This window comes from Sapajus apella, unplaced genomic scaffold, assembly GCF_009761245.1.
Source record: "Sapajus apella isolate SASKATOON/1434 unplaced genomic scaffold, GSC_monkey_1.0 scaffold20, whole genome shotgun sequence".
NCBI classification, from domain to species: Eukaryota; Metazoa; Chordata; class Mammalia; order Primates; family Cebidae; genus Sapajus; species Sapajus apella.
The window spans coordinates 7094603-7101935 of NW_022436960.1; the positions used below are offsets into that span (position 1 = coordinate 7094603).

The window sequence follows — 7333 nt, forward strand, 5'->3', positions numbered from 1 at the left end:
GATTGTGGAGAAAAAGGAATGCTTTTACACTGTTGGTGGGAGTGTAAATTAGTTTAACCATCGTGGAAGACAGTGTGGCGATTCCTCAAAGACCTAGAGGCAGAAATACCATTTGACTCAGCAATCCCATTACTGGGTATATACCCAAAGGAGTATAAATCGTTCTGTTATAAAGATATATGCACACTTATGTTCCTTGCAGCACTATTCACAATAGCAAAGACATGGAATCAACCCAAATGCCCATCAGTGATAGACTGTATAAAGAAAGTGTACATATATACCATGGAATACTATGCAGCCATAAAAAGGAATGAGATCATGTCCTTTGTAGGGACATGGATAGAGCTGGAAGCCATTATCCTTGGCAAACTGATGTAGGAACAGAAAAGCAAATACTGCATGTTCTCACTTTTAAGTGTGGGAGCTGAATGATGAGAACACATAGAGACATGGCAGGAACAGCGCACACTGTGGCCTGTCAGAGGGTGGGGAGTAGGGGAGGAAGACCATCAGGAAGAATAGCTAATGAATGCTGCTTAATACCTAGGTGATGGGATGATCTGTGCAGCAAACCACCATGGCACACGTTTACCTATGTAACAAACCTGCATGTACTCCACGTGTATCCCTGAACTTAAAAGTTGGAAATAATAAGTAAAGGATTGATCTTTAAACATGTTTGCTCAATTGTCTCTCAAAATTTTTTTTAAAAACTGCCTATTCCTTGTACATTTAAAATTGACTTAAATTTTTTATTATAATTTTAAATAGTTGTAGAGAATGACTTGTGTTTAAATATTGATATTAAAATATAACTTTTTTCATCCAGTGGGATTTAAAAATCATACACAGTCATTAAAAAAATGCTTGAACAATCTCTTCATTAAAGTTGGAAATTTAACATTATATCTTTTTCCATTGAACTCATATGTCCAATGTACTTTCTTTGCAAGATTCCAGTGTAATTTATATGGTTTATACTTGTCTTTTATTGATCATGCTGTCATTTCTCTACAATAAAAACATATTTAATTGAAATTGATTATATTAAATTTTTTTCTGTTGCCATTAGGCATTCTTTTGCATTAAGCGAATATTTTCTAGTGTAACATTTTAATTCCTTTAATGATTTCATATATATGTGTGTGTGTGTGTGTGTGTGTGTGTGTGTGTGTGTGTGTGTGTATGTGTGTGTGTATACATATATACACACACACACACACACACACACACACACACACACACACACACATATATGTGTATGTATATATATTTTGAGAGAGAGTCTCACTGTGTTAACCAGGGGCACAATCTCGGCTCACTGCAACCTCAGCCTCCGGGGTTCAAGTGATTCTTGTACCTCAGCCTCCCTAGTGGCTGAGACTACAGGCCCATGTCACCACGCCTGACTAAATTTTTGGTTTTTTAGTAGAGATGGGGTTTCACCATGCTGCCCAGGCTGGTCTTGAACTCCTGAGCTCAGGCAGTCTGCCCTCCTCAGCCTCCCAAAGTGCTAGGATTACAGGTGTGAGCCACGATGCCTGGCTCAGTATATATATATTTTAAATTATTTCTTAGTGGTTGCTCTAGAGCTTACTATATTCATTTTATCAGTACAGCCATGTGTTGCTTAACTACAGGTATATGTTCAGAGAAATGGGTCGTTAGGCAGTTTTGTTGTGTGAACATCATAGAGTGTACTTGCCTAAACCCAGTTGGTAACTATATACCTACTGTATATACCTACTGTATATACCTACTGTATACCTAGGCTATATGGTACAGCATATTGCTTCTAGGCTGCTGTAAACCTGTAAAGCATGTTACTGAGTACCATAGGCAACTGTGACACAGTGGTATTTGTGTATCTAAAACATAGAAAAGGTATGTAAAAATATGGCATAAAATATAAAAAATAAAGATAAAAATTGATATGGCTGTATAGGGCACTTACATGAATGGAGCTTGCAGGACTGGAAATTCCTCTGGGTGAGTCAGTGAGTGAATGTGAAGAAGGCCTAGGACATACTATTCACTACTGTAGGCTTTATAAAGACTGTTCACTTAGTCTATACTATGTTTACAAGGACATTTTTCTTTTAATAATAAATTAACCTTAGCTTACAGTAACTTTTTAACTTTATAAACTAAAAAATTTTTTAAACTTTTTATTTCTTTGTAATAACATTTAGCTTAAACACATGTTGTACAGCTATGGAAAAATATTTTTTCTTTATATTCTTATAAGCATTTTTTAATTTTTTAATGTTTTTACTTTTTAAGCTTTTTTGTTAGAAACTAAGACACAAACACACATATTAACCTAGGCCACACAGGGTCAGGATCATCAGTGTCACTCACTGTCTTCTACCTCCACATCTTGTTCCACTGGAAGGTCTTCAGGGACAGTAACATGCATGGAGCTGTCCTCTCCTGTGATAACACCTTCTGGATACCTCCTGAAGGACCTGCCTCAGGCTGATTTACAGTTCACTTTTTTTTTTTAAAGGTAGGAGTATACTCTAATATAATCATTAAAAAGTATAGTATAGTAAATACATAAACCAGTAGCATAGTTGTTTACTATCACTCTCAAGTATTATGTACCGTGCATAACTGTTTGTGCTAAACTTCTCTATGACTGGCAAAGCAAGAGGCTTATTTACACCAGCGTCACCACAGACGTGAGTAATGTGTTCTACCACCTTATGATGGCTATGATATCACTAGGTCATAGGAATTTTTCAGTTCCATTATAATCTTACAGGAACACCGTCCTATATATGGTCTGTCTTTGATCAGATGTCCTTCTGTGTTGTATAACTTTATTTCCTTCAGATAATCATGGAGCTTTAAGTGTTATCTTTCTTCTGGATTGTATTGTAATTACAATTATTGTTACGTATGTAGTTGATCCAAACAGTACGCATTTATGCATTTTGATAATTAAGATAAAAACTTTTTCTTTTTTTTTTTTTTTTGTCACTCTGTCACCCAGGCTTCGGTGCATGGGTGATCACAGCTCACTGCAGCCCTGACCTGCCGGCATCAACAGTTATCCCCACGTTAGCCTGCCAAGGACCTGGGACTACAGGCATGGCCTACCATGCCATCTAATTTTTGTATTTTTTGTAGAGACAAGAGTTTGACCATGTAGCAAAGGATGGTCTCAAATTCCTGGGCTCAAGCGATCCTCCTGTCTCAGCCTCCCAAAGTGCTGGGACTACTGGCATGAGCCACCATACCCAGTACACATAAAAACTTTCATTGGAAATAAATTTCTGAATGAGAGAGGCGGATTGTGTTCCCCTCCTCCCTAATTAATACATCCATAGGTGAATATACTTATAGCTAGAATTTAGTAGAGCTCAGCATACATTTTGTTTTAAATTTAAAAAATAGATACAAGCTTGAGAAATACTGATGTTATAAATCAGTAGATGAGAATTGAGAGATTTTTCAGGAGCAACATCACTTAGTTCTTTGGATTTCTGAGAGTCATGTGAAAAAAATGTGTAAGATGGGAAAAGAGAAAATGTACTGCTGGCCGTGTGTGGTTTTATGCCTTTGACAGTACATAAGGGAGAATTTCTGAAGGGAGAAAAATATGGCTTTTTTGGCCTAAGTGGGAGAAGGAAGATTGTACAAGGAACTATGGGACAGGAGACCCAACATAATGCCACCACTGTCTGGAGTCTTCTCATCCGTTTTAGGAAAGAATATGTCTGGATACCTTAAAACCATCCATGCTCATGTACTACTGGAAAAGCCTTTAGGATTATACAAATCTCAGCATGAAGTAGGAATCTCCAAAAATAAAACAAGCCAATCCAGTTCTCACTATTCAACCCTAGGGTATAGACAAACAATTATAACACAACCCTATGCAATATAGCATGCAGGAAGCACTTTACATATAAGCTGGCATTTAATATTTGTTATTTTAGTTTGAAAAGTAATTGTCTTTAAAAAATTGCATTTATGTTCATTCTGTCTGTCTCCTGTTGTAGTCTGGTTTGCCCCACCATGCCACTGAAATTACTTTTATTGGGATCACCAATACTTAAAATATCACTGAGTCCAGTAGACATTTAAAAATCTTTGACTTCTTATTAGCTTTTCTTGAGCTTGACCACTCTTCTCTTTCACGTTGTCTTTCCACGATTTTCTAGGACATGAACCTCTTTCAATTTTCCTTCTACCTCTCTGCCTGCTTTTTTCTAGTTTCTTCTGCAGGCTCCTCTTTCATAACCCATTTCTTAAATATTGATGTCTGTGACTTCTGTCTTAGGCCTCTTCTCATTTTACTCTATATATGTTCCGAAAGGTTTCTCTCCTCATGCGGTGGCTTCAGTTACCCACTTGTTTATTTTTTATTTATTATTATTATTTTTTGAGACAGAGTCTCACTAAGTTGCCCAGGCTGGAGTGTAGGGGCACAATCTTGGCTCACTGTAACCTGTGCCTCCTGGGCTTAAGCATTCCTCCCACCTCAGCCTCCTGAGTAGCTGGGATTACAGGCGTGCAACACTACACCTGGTTAATTTTTGTATTTCTTGTAGAGACAGGGTTTTGACATGTTGCCCAGGCTGGTCTCACACTGCTCAGCTCAGGATCCTCCCACCTTGGCTTCCCAAAATGTTGGAATTAAAGGTGTGAGCCACCATACCTGACCTATCCTCTGTGTTCATAATGTTCATCTGTATCTCCAGTACAGATGGCTCCTCTGACCTCTAGCTGGAGAAAGCTCCATCCTCCTCTTTAGCACCTCTACCTAGATGTTTCCTTAAATGTGTGCTTTGGAACTGAACTTCTCATCTTCCTTTTAACCTGCTTCTTTATGTTTCTGTATCTCAGTAAATGACATCTCTATCTAAGCAATTGCCCAAGCCAGCCTCCTGGGTGTCATTCATAATTCTTTCTTTCCTTTACCCTTCATGATGCCAATTAATTTTTCTACTTCCTAAATATGTTACAAAAATTTATCCACTTCTGACTGTCCTCAGTGTTGCTCTCTGTGCCAAACCAGCTTCTCTAGCTTCTATTCCTTACAACAGCCTTCCTGCTGGCATCTTCACTTCATCTTCTACATGGTAGCTGAAGGGGCCCACTAAAAGTTTGAATCTTATCATGGCGTCCTTGCATAAAGCCCTTCAATGGCTTCATATCACCCATAAGATAAATTTCAGACTCTTTAACATGCATTACAAGACTCTTTGGAGCCTACTCTTCCTTATCTACATAGCCTTATTTCTGGCTCTTCGCCCTGGCACACTGAAGCCTAAATCAACTTTTCTTTTTCAAATACTGTGGTGTATCAAATATGTGTGTGTACTTCTTTGACTTGTGCTTTCTTTGAATCCTTCCACATGCTCTTGTCTTTGCCTGGACCGTTTTGCATGATTAACTCCTTCTAGTCTTCTGGTCCCAGCTTAAAATAGCCCTCCCTCAGGTGGCCTGGGTTGAATCTACAGATTAGGTTCTATTATGTATTCAAGTAGCACAGTGTGTTTCCTCTGCATACAATCATCACACTTTAGTTACTTGTCTCTTTCATGGTATACTATCTTGTAAGCTTAGCCAGGATGGGGATCTTCTTTATCTTGGTCTCTGTTTTCTTTTTAATTTTTAACTTTTAATTTTTGTGGGTATATAGGCATATATATTAATGGGGTACATGAGATATTTTGACACAGGCATACAATGCCTAATAATTACATCGGGGTAAAAGGGGTATGCATCACCTCAAGCATTTATCCTTTCTTTGTGTTACACATAATTCAATTGTGTTCTTTCATTTAAAAATGTACAATAAATTATTATTGACTAGCCACCTTGTGCTATTAAATACTAGATCTTATTCTTTTTTTTGAGGTGGAGTCTCCTGTCACCGAGGCTGGCGTGCAGCGACATGATCTTGGCTCATTGCAGCCTCCGCCTCCTGGGTCCAAGTGATTCTTCTGTTTCAGCCTCCCAAGTAGCTGGAATTATAGGCATGTGCTACCACACCTGGCTAATTTTTGTATTTTTAGTACAGATGGGGTTTCACTGTGTTGGCCAGGCTGGTCTCGAGCTCCTGACCTCTACAGATCTGCCCGCCTCAGCCTCCCAAAATGCTGGGATTATAGGTGTGAGCTACCATGCTTGGCCCTTGGGCTTTTTCATTTAAACTATATGTTTGTGCCCATTAACCATCTCCCCACCCTTCCCAGCCTCTGGTAACCATCCTTCTACTCTCTCGTCTCCATGAGTTTGTTTTAATTTTTAGCTTCCATAGATAAGTGAGAACGTGCAAAGTTTGCCTTTCTATGCCTGGCTTATTTCATATAACATAATGAATGACCTCTAGTTCCATTCATGTTGTTGCAAATGACGGTATCTCATTTATTTTAATGACTGAATAGTACTCCACTGTGTATATGTACCACATTTTCTGTTTTTTGAGATGGAGTCTTGCTCTGTTTCTCAGGCTGGAGCGTAGTGGCATGATCTTGACTCACTGCAGCCTCTGCCTTTCAGGTTCAAGCAGTTCTCTGCCTTGGCCTCCTGAGTAGCTGGGATTACAGGCACCCACCACCACTCCCAGCTAATTTTTGTATTTTAAGTAGAGACGGGGTTTCACCATCTTGGCCAGGCTGGTCTTGAGCTCCTGACCACATGATCTACCCACCTTGGCCTCCCAAAGTGCTGAGATTACAGACATGAGCCACCGTGCCTGGCCCTATATTTTCTTTCTTTTTATTTATTTATTTATTTATTTATTTATTTATTTTTGAGACAGAGGTTCGCTCTTGTTACCCAGGCTGGGGTGCAATGGCACGATCTCGGCTCACCGCAACCTCCGCCTCCCGGGTTCAGGCAATTCTCCTGCCTCAGCCTCCTGAGTAGCTGGGATTACAGGCACGCGCCACCATGCCCAGCTAGTTTTTTTGTAGTTTTAGTAGAGACGGGGTTTCACCATGTTGACCAGGATGGTCTCGATCTCTTGACCTCGTGATCCACCTGCCTCGGCCTCCCACAGTGCTGGGATTACAGGCTTGAGCCACCGCGCCCGGCCCTTTATTTTCTTTATTCATCTGTTAATGGGCACTTAGGTTGCTTCCAAATCTTGGCTATTGTAAATAGTGTTGAAATAAACATGGGAGTGTGGGTATCTCTTCGATAAACTGATTTCCTTTTTTAGGGGTTATACCTAGCAGGGAAATTGCCAAATCATATAGTAGCTCTATGTTTAGTTTTTTTGAGGAAGCTCCAAATTGTTCTCCATAGTGGGTGTAATAATTTACATTCCCACCAGCAGTGTACAAGTGTTCCCTTTGCTCCACGTCCT

General features: G+C 39.4%; 1 protein-coding gene across 2 annotated transcripts in view; it reads left to right on the forward strand.

Annotated features, from left to right (window-relative positions):
• Window positions 1–7333, forward strand: part of ATG2B (autophagy related 2B) — a 91599-nt gene that overhangs the window by 8266 nt on the left and 76000 nt on the right. The gene's annotated exons all lie outside the window — the stretch shown is intronic.